A 15107-nucleotide genomic window follows, 5' to 3' on the forward strand; every position below is an offset into this window, starting at 1 on the left:
TTTTACAGCGTAATAAAACAAAGAAGAATACAAGACTTGGAAAATAATTACTTCTTGCTACCACATGCAAAATATAGCTATGGATTTCAGATTCGTTCGGTTATCGCATCTTTATCGGCGCATCTATCGCATCTGGTCCAAAAATACTCTTAACTCGCACCACATAAATTCCATCGATCTCATATAATTCGTTGGAAAGTTGTACGTAATCGGGCAAACGATTAATTAGGTTTCGTGGAGATAGCTAGCGTTAAAGAAATTTCGTAACCGCGCCCACAGGGAGATCTCCGCTGTGAAATCTTCGCGACGCAGCGTGGCATCCTGCGAAACATCCTATGCAAATTTCTATGCAAATGCACAAATACGGCGGTACTTGTTAAATAGCGAACTGAAGCTTTCCTATTTAATTAACGATTTAATTGAAGCGAATACGAACGATGTTAACGCGCATCCAACTTTCTACCGCGCGCCAAACGCTTGGAATTAATAACATCTCAAAATTATCACAGTTAGATCTCCAGGTGCCTATAAACGACACGCGTACACGTATGTGCAAGTTTCCGCGGTATAGATAATTTCATTCTATTGTTACAATCATTCTCGCGTCTCTCCTGTGTTTTAACGTGCAATAGTACGAGACAGATTCGCGCTTGAAATACCATTCCTTGTTTAGCCGGGACAAAGCAACGATGACGAAAATCTTCTTATCGATAGAGAAACGCCTAAAAGATACGGATATAATCGAGTCGATAAAAAATTATTTCGAGTAGGAGAAGTCAAGCTATTCGGTGACATAGTTCTATAAAAATACAGACTTCCAAATACCACAAATTTCTACAAACTTCCAAGTACAATATCAATACACTCCGTTAGTCTACGTATTCGATATGATAATTTATCGTTTCTTTTCGGATTAAAGTTAATATCCACTGATTATCTGTTGGAAACGTTGAAAAGGAAAATAAATTGGTCAGAGAAACTGTATTTTTTCCTTATTGTCAAATAAGCACTGGAAATCTGGATCCCCTCGTGCACGTCACAATCAGAGTGAAAGAAGACGTCACGTCGCTAAATAGAAGTTTCATTATTTAATTAACAGCTCTCTACGAGCGTGTGCTGACTGTTAATTTTCGCGTAACTTTTTCGTTCGTGACAAAGAAATCAAGAGGACGAAACAGAGGCAAAGCTGTGAACGTGGTCTGCACATTGTATACAAAGTGAATCCAAAAATATATAGGAAAAGACAAGTCAGAGGTAAATGGAGTCTCGTAATCAAAATGTACGACACTGCTGTCAAAAGTTCTAACGTTAAATCAATGATTCGATCAACGACTCGATTCCGTCGATTCCATTTCGTACACATGTCGTAACAATTTGCTTCTTTTTTGAAGCACTCAGACTCACGAAATCTGACAACAATCTTGATACGTGTAACCGAGAGCTATCGTAGAAATCCGAATGTGTTATCGACAAAGTGAGTCGTTTTATGCGTTTTAGCCATCATATCACTGACTGGATGTATGAAATTAGTTTTCGACCAGCTTCGTGATTAAATCGCGGTTTTCTTTTAATAGGATCAACTTTTAACTGGACGTATTCGATAGAAACAGAGCGGATTCCGATGAAATATAGCTACGTTCAATAGCGAAGCTTTATTCGATGTCATTTTCAATTTTCAAATGGGCTCCCAGTTTAATCTTTTCGTTCGATGAAATTTAATGGACGCAAACAAGACACGAATAATTTTTCTGCTAATTCTTTTTTTTTATATATATATTCAGGGACAGACGGACAGATGTTTCATCTATTTTCTGTTCGTTCCGATCTCTTATCGGGATTAAATCCGCGTTACCGCTGCGCGAATACTATAATTTTTCAAGGGGAACTGGCAAACTTCGGTTCTTGAAACTTTTCGAGGTACTATAATAGTCGTGGCCTTATCAAACCTTAATCCTCTTAATTGAAATTATTCTGATATGGCACGAGGAACATAACTTATCCGGCAAAGTTGTGAAGCATAAAACTCTCTGGAATCAACGTGAAAAAGTATAGTACCAGCAAGCGGTTTGTTAAAATACATTTCTAATTCTGAGTAAATCTAAATAAGTAGGTTAACAATAAGCTATAAATTATTGAAATGGTCACTCCGTGACTGAATATTTCTATTCGAAATTGAACTTTCTTAATGCAACATTTAGTAGCTAACTTCTCGACGCGGTAATCTTAAACTGAAATTTAATTATTTTAAACTTGATGGAATGGTATATATTCGTTTCATTAAATAATCCTACGTTTGCACGTATTAATTTAATATACAAAATATTATATAAATATACAATGCCTTTTTCTAGTAAGATAAAAATTATATTTACGGAAAAGAATTTCATAAGTTTCTAATCAATTTTTAATTTATTCTCTACTCAGGGTCGATATATGCATAGATGAATTATAAATTTCTATTTGTGAATGTTAAACGAGAAAAATAATATCTAAAAATATCTTAACCCATCTGACAGGAATAATATATAGAAATACATACTTTGTTACATTGTATTCTCCTATCTTTGCAGAAATTATCTTTAAATTAAACAGAAACTAACATATGTACGAGTATATTGGTAATATGAAAAAGTTTCCTGATTTTACCATACTCTAAAATATTTCAGATAGAAATACGTTCACAATATATTTGTTATTTTCCAAATGAAAGTAACACGGTGTACGTCAAGTTAAACATCGCGTTCGACCATAACAGTTGATTATCACTTACAGACACCCATTCGCTTTTCCCCTAATCGATCATACCCTTTTCGATATTTACCTTACATTTTATCCACCATTCGATACTCCATTGAACTCCTCGTGAAATGAATAATTCCAATCAAATTTCATCCCTTCGGTATCTTTTCTCTTGTCGACGTGACGCAGCCTAAAAATTTGTCTCCCCCGCCATCTTTTCAAATTACCCGGATTCAAAGCGAAAATTCTATCAATACCACGCGAATGTACATATTCACGTTCACGCTGGAACACCATCCACACGTTTCCAGAAGAAATCACCATTACTTATGGCAATTCTTCTAACGCCTCTTCGATTCGCCCCGTCGCGGACTATAAAATTCCTCGAGTAACGAAGTCGCGTTCCGGTCAATTCGGAAAAATGAGCGAACTGGAGAAAAAGAGAGGCAGGGAGGAAAGACTTGACTGCCAGCGGCAATTTAAGTCTGAAAACAAATTGAATTCGATCATCTGAAATATGTCTGGAGCGGAACGCATCGACGTGCGCGGAAATGGAACGCGCGCCTATTTCACTGAGAGCGCGAGGAAAGAGAGTTGCCGTGCTTTTCACGCCAAAAACTTATTTTCTATGTATATTAGCGACATCGACGAATCCAAAAGTTTTGTATAAAATTCACGGCAGCCAGTTTCCACTCCGCGTCTCTTACGACTCGTCATCGGTAACCGCGTTTTTCCCGCTGCCAGACGAAATAAACGGAACTTTCATCCGTAATCGCGTAAACATATTCCGTTCGACGAAATCCCCGCACTTTAGCGGCCAACAAATTTGGCTAGGATGGAAAATGATAAACCCTGTATCGTTTCATACTCGCCTCCCTATATTTCTGAATTTTTCTTTCATTTATTTGGTTAGTCTTTCTGTTTCTGTTAAATTCTATTAAATTCTTCGTTTATATTTTCTCTTCTTCGCTATGATTATTTTTAGATTCTATCGAGAAATATGAGATTTAATAAAAAAAAAAAAAATATCTGGATTGCAAGCGTGTTTGAATCTTTAATTACCAAAGAGAATAGTATACCACACAGTATTGTTTTAACCGTATCTTTTAACAATCGATCGACAATTACTCTTTCTCATCGATCGGTATTGCACAAGCAGTCGGAGGAATAGAATCGAGCAGAAAAATTATTGCAGAGAACGGATACGCCAGGCTAACGAGTGATATTAATTTTTTAAAGTAAAGAAAACGGAGGAATAACTGGGAAGCATGTAGACTTAAAAAATGTAAATCCTTGGTTAATAGTAAATGCTGTCTCGGAAAAGTTAATAAATTTGTTTCGATGTGAAAGGGAAACATATTTATTTGAACCGAAGAAAACGCACGATTCATATGTTACGACCTTACGTTTCGCTTTTTTCTCTCATTGAAATCAAGAGACGCAGGATTTCACGATTTTCCACGCGGTTAAGAGGAAACCGTTACCCCGTTGGAAAATTAACGATTCGAATGTTCATGAAAAGTTCATTCATCGCGACCACGCAAATCGATTCCCGATTCCAACTGGTTATTTGTAATCGTTGCTCGGTGATCCAGTGAAACGCTAGTTTCTTGCTTTCATCTTCGCCGCGTTGCATTTATACGAATCGTTTATTCGAAAGAAGATCGATCGAGGTTCCACAGATTCGAAATAAAATTACTAAATGCAAGCCAGCGGTCGGATTCCAATTAAGGTTTGTCGTTAATCGAATTACATTCAGATTGTGTGAGCTCGTTGCAGTCACGCGGCAGGGGTAGCGGACGAGTCGTTGATCTGATTTGCGCAAATTGGACTGATTCGCCTGTTTAACGTCACTCTATTCTTAGAAACTCGTATGGAAGTAACGAAACTTTTATTAGTTGCAAAATGCGACTATTTACATTTTCTTTGTAAAATTTTGATCCTTTCGCACGATTGTCAAAGAGATGTGCAGCGATTAATTCATATTTGTGACCTTTTCCTGTCGAATTATATTACAAAACTCTGCTATTTATCGTAATATCATTTCTATCAAAGGAAATGTCAAAGGCTTCGTATTCTCTTCTTCGACATTATTTTTTTTGGAATTTGGAAAGATTAAAATACGGTATTTGTTTTTACAATTACGACGATATTCTTGATGTCTTTGGCTTGGATTTTTCTAATACATTTTTTATATCTTGTTGTAATGTTGCGATTACGCAACTTTTACGTATTATATCAAATGTACGTTTCTACTAAAAACTTTCATTAAGTTACATAATTTCAATTTCAATCTACAAGAGAAAAACGTATAGCCAGACAAGGTAGAGGTAGAAGCTAAATTTTCATTTCCCACTTCAATCTTTTTCGCTAATTGTAAGTTAGCGAATACATACAGATACGTACATTTCTATTACAAATTTCTGAAGTTAATTTCAATTTCTACATTTATAGAAGTGTAAAATAGAAGTGCAAGTGACATTTGCATTTCCCATTTCAATCTTTACACTTATAGAAATGCAAACTAGACAAGTGAAATTCTCGTCCTTCCTATTTCGATCTTTATATTTATAGAAATGTAAAACAGACAAGTGCAATTCTGCTACGCTACTTGCAATAGAGAAATTCTTTTCTATCGTGTTTCCTATACAATTCAGAGCTCGGTCGGGCAACGTTTAACCACATAACCGTACAAGACGAATAACCCGTCCTTTGTGGCCACCGCTTGCACGCCGAAGTTTGCGCATTCGCCAGAACACTATTTTGGCAAATGCCCCGCTGACATTCTCGTTTTTCACCTTTTTAATCTTGTTCAAACACGCGTGAATTAAGGTCGGCGAATCTTCCATAATCTTACTAAAATTTAGGTAAAATGTTGCACATTATAAATAGACGTTATGATTAATAAAGTGGAATCAAAGTAGACATCTATTTCGTAAATTGAATATTATAAACAGTATTTTATTTACGATATTCTACACATTTTTGCGCATTGTGCGTATTCTGTGCACTTTCTGGGAATTTGAAACTGTAGAAATACTTTATGCGTTTTATACAACTACTATGTATTGTTTTAAAAAATAATAATAATTGCAAACTAATCTAATAAGCTCAACGGTACGAAAATCTACCGAAACGAAGTACGTAAATTGCAATCGGTATACGCGACATTAATTGGGAACCAGCAGAACAAAATTAGACAAGGGAGTTGCAACTTGCGATAACTAGATACTGTAGACGCGACCTTAAGCGACTTATAAATTGTTTTCACATTATTTTTACGAACATCAGTATTGTACAATTTTCCTTTACTTAGGTCAACTTTTTGTCAAAATTCTTTTATGAAAAATAAACACAGAGAATACGTTATACATAGTAGGTCAAGATCATTCGATTAGCTGTAAGGAATGAGAGATTAGCATTGAAAAACAACTTTATACGTAGCGAAATCGTTCAAAACATATTTCAGGATAATTAACTGTCTAGACGATACTTCATGTACATGTTCAATGTCTCGGAAAGTCGATATAAATTAATTAACTAATCTGACCTCAAAGTATATTACTAGATTGCAGATTTGTATACCCTTATAGAAAATTTAAAGAAATTTCATCTGCGAAAATAGACGGAGTGCATGCAATATGCAGAAGTACGTAAAATATCCATAGTACCATTCTCGTTGTAACATTTAATGGCCGAAACAAATCTCCGTCTGTTGTTTATTGCACGAGATTAGGTATATTTGGAAGGGAATTAATGTCTTGGTAGTACGTAATTGCAACGTTAATTTTTTATAATGAAAAGAAATTCTCAAAATTTACCGTGGCTGATACTTGACAGACGGATGAATTTTTTTTCGACTATACCACGAAAGCAGGTCGAGATTGAAAGAAGCATGAGAAACACCGTCGCTAAATTCTCCAATAAACAGATATAGCCAGCTACTCGTTCTCATTTTCCGGTTTTTCAGGATCACGTGGAATATTCAAGAAATACAGAAACCCTCTTATTGTTCTCGGTAGTGGGAAACGCGGACGAGTCAAGGTTTTATCGTCGCGCCCCTTAAATCCGTGAGCTTCGTTCACGATCCGTGAGACAACGCGTCGTTCTAAACTCCTCCATTTTCTCCCCGATCTTCTGGCCGCGACCTTGTTTAATTTCGCGACATCAGCCGTAAAGTCTGCGATACAAAGGCGTCACCTGACAATGCGACGAGCGAAAGAACGCTACTTCTCCATCCTTCATCGATTCCAGGGGACACGTTCCGCCGTTTCATTTTCTCGCAGTGTCGACGCGCCGTTTTCTGGCGAGATTTCCTCGCGTTTATCGACGCGATTACCGCCGAGATTCAAGTAACCAAGCGGACAACGGATGGACAATCGAATTTGAAGTGGCCAGTTGTTAGCCAAATGGATTAACAGTTTAGAATCTAGAGACGAAAGGTGGAGAATTTTTTCTTAGAACGGTAAGATCGTATAGAGAATCGCGATCGAATCAAACGATGGAAAAATCGAGATATTAGAAATTAGGAGGAGAAGATTTTATTGCAAATCATTTTGTTAAATGTAGACCGTTGTAGATGGAGGATCGACGCGTGTTTAAATTCAAGTATCAACCAACTACGCTGATTGAACATGGAAAAGTCCAAGATTCCATCTTCTCTTAACGATTTTCATCTGTTGTTAACCATACACTGTTTTACTTTTATCTCGGTGTTCGTGAGTCACTCGAGTCGGTCATTTGCTCGCCAAACTGGATCAAATCTCTGCGAGTACGTAATAGGCGGATCAAGCAAAATCAAGAAACGAGTTACACCGTTATCTGATCTCTAAATTTTATTTCTATCTGCTTGCATAGACAGAAATCGAGCCATCATTTCATCACATAAGAATTACGTATCAAAGAACAGAAGCTACATACATATATCTTATTTGAGATTGCAGAAGGTAACGATTAGATAGTATTTTTCTAAAGAAGTTAGTAGAACAAAGTAGAAAATAATTTCATCCTGTGAAAACCAAGGTTAAAGTTGTTGGAGATACAGTGTAGACATATGTAATTCTCTCTTCGGTGAAGTTACTCTATTGACACGATGCAGGCTGTTCCTTTTTCACTATCGCGCTTTCTTATGGATTCCTTTGAGAAATGCACAATACAATGAGTTTCCTCTCCGACACTAATACCTCTCATATTTGTGTCTCTTTGAAAGAGATACAAGGACCTAGAAGATTCCTCCCTTGTTCACCATATTGAAAGAGGTGCAAGATAGTGAATTCCCCTTTTTAACATAAATCGCATACTGCGCGCCAAAATTTCACCTTTTGATATTATTTTAAGCTTACGCGTATAAACCAGCATACTAAAACCAAGACTTTTATCCAACCGATATATTTTTGTTATATCTGATGGTTAAAAAAGAATTAAATGTGTAAAATAGCAAGTTTTCTGCTGTTACTTTAACGTTAATGTCACTTCTCTACCAATCTTTTCCGAAAATTATGAAATTCAGTCTATAATTTCAATCGAGCGGCTAATAACCTATTATAGCGATCGATGCAATTGTGAACAATCAATTAAAAAGAAATTGAAACGAGATATCGAATAAACGACGTGACCAAGAAACCAACTTACGACACGAAAAATATGAAATTTCTTTTTCTTTTATTATTATTTAATTTGTACTTTACAATTTGTCCAACTGGACATTTGGTAAGTTTTTCTAGCTTAAAAAATTTCTTTGATCAACGGTCTCGGATGTTAAACTACAACCATTGAACAATCATACTGTTAAATATTTAAACGACCAACCAGAAACCAACAAAGAAGCCGAGTACTAAGAACAGATAAAAATATCGAATGTAATTAGTTTATGAAACTTTTAGACATCCATTAAATTAATTTATATTAATGCCGACATTATTAAGACTTTAAAATCTTTTGCACCGAAATTTCTCTAAATCTGTAAAAGTGATAGTTACAATATTTCCCGTGAGTTTTTATGCCCATCGTCAGCTTATTTTTGAAATAAATATTAATTATAGCCATTTATTTTACAGCGACTAGCCAAAAACATATAGATAGTGCTTCCTTTGCGAAGATTCCGACTCTGTTAAAGCGTAATGAACCGCATCTGTTACGTTTGGAAATAGCCTCCACCGACTTTATACTCTGCAGATGTTGCTGATCATTTTAACATGACTAGGATGTGGAAAATTAAACAGTCGAGCTACGTTAGCATTACTTGAAACAACGAAAAATATGAATTTTCTGTCAAGCACCGATTTCAATCATTACAAGCTTCAAATTGGCATAATAATTTATGATTTCGGAAAAATACTGAATTTTCATAGGATTCATTTTTAATTCTTGTCTTTTTTTTTTTAGAAGAATTTCGAAGAACGGTTTTACGTTTCAATTCGATTTAACAAAATATTCATCAGAAGGTTTTTGTTTTGTGAAATTGAGCCTCGTTGTTCGGTGAAACATTTTCAAATTAACATAGCAAACAAAGTATAGTAAACAATCTATATCCGTTCGAATGGAACATTTTTAATCGCTTAAAAAACAAAAGAGAAAGCTAACAAATAGGAATATTTTTCCTTGCCACTAATTTTATCTGACCGACATACTGACATTTCTGTATGTGAGCAAAAACGGGTGTCAGTCACTTGTCAAACACTGTTCTAAGAAGAAGTAGATCTGACACAGATTATTTTTGTGAAGCAATCCAATTTTATTCGACGGTAAATCGATATATTCATCATTCTTAAATAGTATTACTTCAGACTTAACAAAATAGTTTCTGCAAGCTTCTCGATTAACCGAAGCTCGATACTAAAGTTCATTAAAAATTTACAAAGGAATTTATACACTTTGTTTACTAAGAGCACTTCTGACTACGTACGATAGTCCAGAAATATGTGACCCACGTTTGATCGTTCATCTAGAAAATGAATGATTCGTGAAGTATTTCGATAAACAACGAAACCGAACAGAAGACAGACTGTACCCGGTTAACACAGTCTCTGCGCCAATCTTCCACGCAGTTATCCCTGAATTTAACGATGAACTCATTCGTGATTATTTCACGCGGCATATCCGAATCAAAGCGAGAAGAATAACGAAATCGGAAGGAATTTTCGCCGAATACACCACAAGGTCCTTTCCGCCGGTGAAAATAAATTCGTGCGAAACTGGCCGAGAATATCGTGCTAATTACTTTCGTATGCGCGCGCTCTCACGCGCCTACCGCGAAACTCGCACAGCTGCATAGCTCGGCGGCTTGTTTTCGGTAATAAAAAAAAGAAGCTGTTCAAAATGCAAATTAAACATCCGAGGAAGTCGAAAATCGATATGTTTGATAACGGAGGAACCATCGACACTCCGTGCAGCTCTTCTACTCGTGTGTCTGAGCGTGTTTATGTGTATATATATATATATATCAAAGAACATGAAATATGCAAAACGTAGAACTTATAAATTCATAATTCACCAGGACGCTAACATTTCGTCGGTGCGATGCAATTTTGCCCGGGTTAATGAAACCGACTCCATTTCCCTGAATAACGCTATTAAGCATTCTTTCCCCTTTGGTCTTTGCTTTCCGTTTATTCACCTGCGTAGGTATGTCTGTATAGATGAAGTAGTTTGTTGGATTTTCCTGTAGATATTCATCGGCGTCCCGTAGAAAACAAGAGGGAAATGTAAAGAGTTCTGGGAAAATCTAGCGGACAGGAACATCAGAGGATTTCCAATCCTGTTTTGTGTTTTCGACGGGAATTCAGAAAATTAACGAGGCCACGAGTTGCCGTAGATTCGGGGAACGAGACTAAATATTCTGTCGCGAATGCTTCGTGATTTCTGCGCAGACTTCGTTACTCTTGAAATAATATGGTAGACTTTCTCTGTTCATCGAAACTGTTAATTCTCGCAACTTAATAGCATCCACTGGCAACCAAGTGTAGTAGTTTTTGTAATATTTCATAGATAAAGCAATTTATTACCTAAATTCCACTTTTCCAATTACGTTCCTATGAATTTGATAAATATCTGCCATCTATCAACAACCATTTGAGAAAATCTATTAAATTATTCCCTTCCCCGATAGATGAGATATCCGCGCACTGCAAATCGTATTACATTCCTTCAAACGATACTTTCTTCGCTATACCACGCAACATCGTTTAGAGTTACTTCGCAAGCAATTTATTACCTCGTCCTGAATCGTAAACTTCAAAGACCCGAAACATTCGAAACCACTGTGTCGAATTAGCAACGAGACGTTCCCTTATTTTCTCGTGTCTCCAAGCAGCTCTCAAATAAAAACGTCGAAACCAATCGAATTAAAGGAACAGGAACCGTTTGCGGGCTCGGTGGCACATGCATTATCCGGTTATCAGCACTCGAGCGAAAGAATGCACGGATCAATTACTCTTCCACCTAATTAATTAACGCCCAAGGACCACTTTCTACAGGGCTCGCGGCCCGACCATATTGAATGGTTACCGATGAGGCAACCAATACAACGAGTAATTGGGTGCCACTGAGAATCAATTAGAATAACTCCGAGCTATTTGAATCCGAAATTAATCGACCCCTGAAGTCACTTTGTCTCCGAGCTTAATTACTGTCCCGTTTTATTTGCTCAGTCATAATCGTAACTCATTTTAAATCCTCTCCACCTCTCCCATCCGTGCTCCTAGCGTAAGTAAGTAATGCGTTAAATAATTCATTCTATTTGCCGTTTGTCGTGCCCTTTTTGCATTGCAGATATTTTGCTGAGCTTCTGCGAGACAATACAAGTACCAAAAAAAAAAAAAGAAAAAAGAAAAAAATGATAACGTTAACCAAGTAATATACGAATATACGCTTTTCCTTGAACGTTTGGTTTTTAAGAATCAGTGACTTTAGAGAAGTTTTTGAGAGAATATTTTGCTGTTTTTTTCATTTATGCAGTACGTTGATCTCTTTTCACCGCGAAAATACGAAACGAGCTACGACGATACAACCACGTAACGTGCGAAATGTACTTCGTTTCGAATTTTGGAGTTTCTGTGAATCGGCGAGTTTTAGGAAGCTCTTTGAAAGACTTTCTTTTTTTTTAATTATGAAATCATGTTTATTATTAAATTTATTTGAATTATAGAAAAGTAAACTCGGAGATTTTGAGATGAAGTTATACTTTAATCTACGTACGTACTCGTCGTTACGTTATACAATTCTTTATTATCTCCGTGATAATTTTTTAAATTACAATTTCGTAGAAAGCAACGAAAAAAGCCTACCGAGAATTATCCGTATCCTTAGATTTTTATTAAGACACGAGTAAGATACATATAATATCATCGTTAATCAGTAACTACGATATCACAGTAACTTGTGTTTAAACTTTTTATCATTTTTATTCCGGTGTTTTAATTCCTGGCCAGTTATGAAAATATAATCGACAACTGTGTTACTTATTCGTATCACCTACGACTATATTTGCACGAAAGGGATGCATTTGTTTAAATATTCAGTTCATCGTGGAATCTTCTTCTCTTATGGGAAATTACATACAGCTATTGAGAATTTATAGAATACGAAAATTAGCAACTTGGTTCGTCGATTTGACTTTATATATTAAACATCAGAACGCTTGACTTATTCGATTAATTACGCGTTCTTAACTGTGTTAATCTCTACTGTGCAAATGTTTCGTATTTTGTACTGTGCAAACTACTCTGCAGATGTTGCGCCTTCTCCGGTCATTTTCGACCGAACTGTATTTCTCTAACGTTAAGAAATGTTAAACATCATAAATCGTAGATACGAATCGTTTTTGCTGCTAAGATAGAAGCAAGATTGAGATACGAAAGATATTATTGGATATAAATTATTAGATAATAATATTATTAGACATAACAAATATTAAAATATTTACATTATAATGGGTAACACAAATATGTATATTTGTAAGAAGGAAACATTGTGAAAGAAGATATCGTTAATATCTTCTCGCTTCTTAATATTAGATAGATAATTAAGGAGCGGACAAGAGAGAAATCAAAGGGACCAATAAATCTGCGGCGAGGCGAAGAAGCTGCTACGTGAAAAATGACCACTAGAAATCCCGAGTTGAAGCATCGCTGAAGTTCTTATCGATCGTGCGATCACGGTAACTGGAGTTCAATTACTCGCTGGCCTGATTACAGAAGGAAGAAGCATCAACTGTTTGATTTCAACTGCGCCACCATTTTCTACGATCAGACGTATATCGTGCAACTTTCGAAAATATCTATTAACCCTTTACGCGCGCAATGAAATTTAACAGGAAAACATCAATATTTATTTCAGCTATGCAGATCGTTCGAATATAAGATGTTTGAAAGAGCTGATAATAGTCTTTTATTGAAAGAAAGACAAGAAAACTAAATTTGCAATTATGAAAATACCACTTTGTCGCAGCCTGATATCGATTATAATATAACTAAAAATTTCAAGATAAACTTACATTCTTAAAAGAATTTTCACAGAGTCGTTGAAATTCTAGTCTGATAATTGGCAAAGTCTTCTATAAATTTACTCGACGATCATTTAAAATCGACGAAAATTCTCCGCCTAGCGGTTTTACTTTGATTAATCAGAATCCCATTTTTCAAAGAACGATCACTCGCGTTCTTTCAAAATCTTTCTTCTTCGATTCAGCGCCTCCTCGCCTTTCCATGGTGTTGTTATTTAACGCTTCCCGTTTAAGAATTAATTGCGCCCTCGGCAACTTTAATGGTTCGGACGATTTGTTCTCGTTTGAACGGTTGGTCATTCGTGATAACGGCAACGTCTGAAACGTACAAAGCTTTTTAAGTCCTCGGGGCAACTTCGTATAGAAGTTGGCCACGGCCACGTGAACCGCTTGGCTTAACTTTCCAAAGCGTGGAACCCGCCGGAAAAGATTCGAATCAGCACACAGTAACCGTACCGATTTGACCCATTCACTATCGATACTGCAACTACATACCAGGCTGTAACATGTGAAATATACCTTCCTCTAGGTCCACACAAACGTTACGTAAGAGTAATATAAGTGCTTGTGTTATTACATTTATGCTATTGATATTGTTATTCCATATTATTATTATTATTATTATTATTATATTAAGCACCTACTATGCACGTATATTCATTGATTAAAGTAAACACGCGATGTTGAAATCGTAATAAATTATCAAGTTTCATTTGAAATACTACGATTATAAATAATAATTTTCTTCATTTGATTATACCTTCGAAGAAGCAGTTTTCCACGATAACAGAACTTTAAGTCGTTTTAGACTTTAATTCTTGCAATTCTTGGATTCTATGAAACGCATAGTGACTTCAAACTTTTGGCCACTAATATAGTACAATATATATGTATTGTATCATGCAACAAACATAGACTTTTATCTACATATAAAAAAGGGACATAAACTAATATTTAATTTTATGCAACCGTAGAGCAAACGTATGCGACATCGTTTCTAGACATAATCTGTGTGAAAAATCTAATATACGTTCAAACGTAAATTTTACGTGTCACAATCTAATATAATATCGAGGAAGGCGAGAGAACATGAATCACGCGCAGGAATCGGTGATATTTTTAAATTACTCTATCCATTTTTAAAATAGTTTTATGAAAATCTAATTCTGAATACTTATATCTCACATCGCTTTTCACCTTCATACGGAGAGTACCGTAATTCGATTAAATTTTTATAGACATTTTTCTGCGATATTATCCAGAGCGAAAAACACACGTATTTGAATTAAATACACCGAACAGCAGTTTACGTTTTACCGATAATTCAAAAAGCTGTAAATTAATTCACTGGTTTATGCAGAACTTTTAATCAACGTTATTTCGATTATCCTTCAAACGACTATATTTCTTGCAAGGAAAAATAGGCGAAAATGTCCGCAGAAAAATATTTATTATGAAATCCGATTTGACGCGTAAAATTGCTTTTCGTTTGAACGAATGGAAAACGAAGCAAGAGAAACTTCACTTATAAATTTTTGATCCTTTCTTGATACGATATACAATGAAGTACGAGCATTTCTGTGAGAATGCGGCACGTTCCGTTATTGTATGATAAATAATACCTGTAAGCTATACAATATATACAGGGTAAGTCAACATCTGCTACGAGTCAGCATCTCTTAAATGAAACGAAATATCGAAAAACTGTATATTCTCGAGGGATCACCGGAGATTTTTCTTTCAGAGATTCAAAGTTACTTTGATTTCTTTTCTATCGAAGTTATGTTTCCGTTCCTCGTAACAAATTGGAAAGAATTTAGAAAATCATAAAACGATGACACTACACGCAAAAACCATTTACAAACGT

Source organism: Bombus vosnesenskii, unplaced genomic scaffold (assembly GCF_011952255.1).
Source record: "Bombus vosnesenskii isolate JDL3184/JDL3185 unplaced genomic scaffold, Bvos_JDL3184-5_v1.1 scf7180000013272, whole genome shotgun sequence".
NCBI lineage: Eukaryota > Metazoa > Arthropoda > Insecta > Hymenoptera > Apidae > Bombus > Bombus vosnesenskii.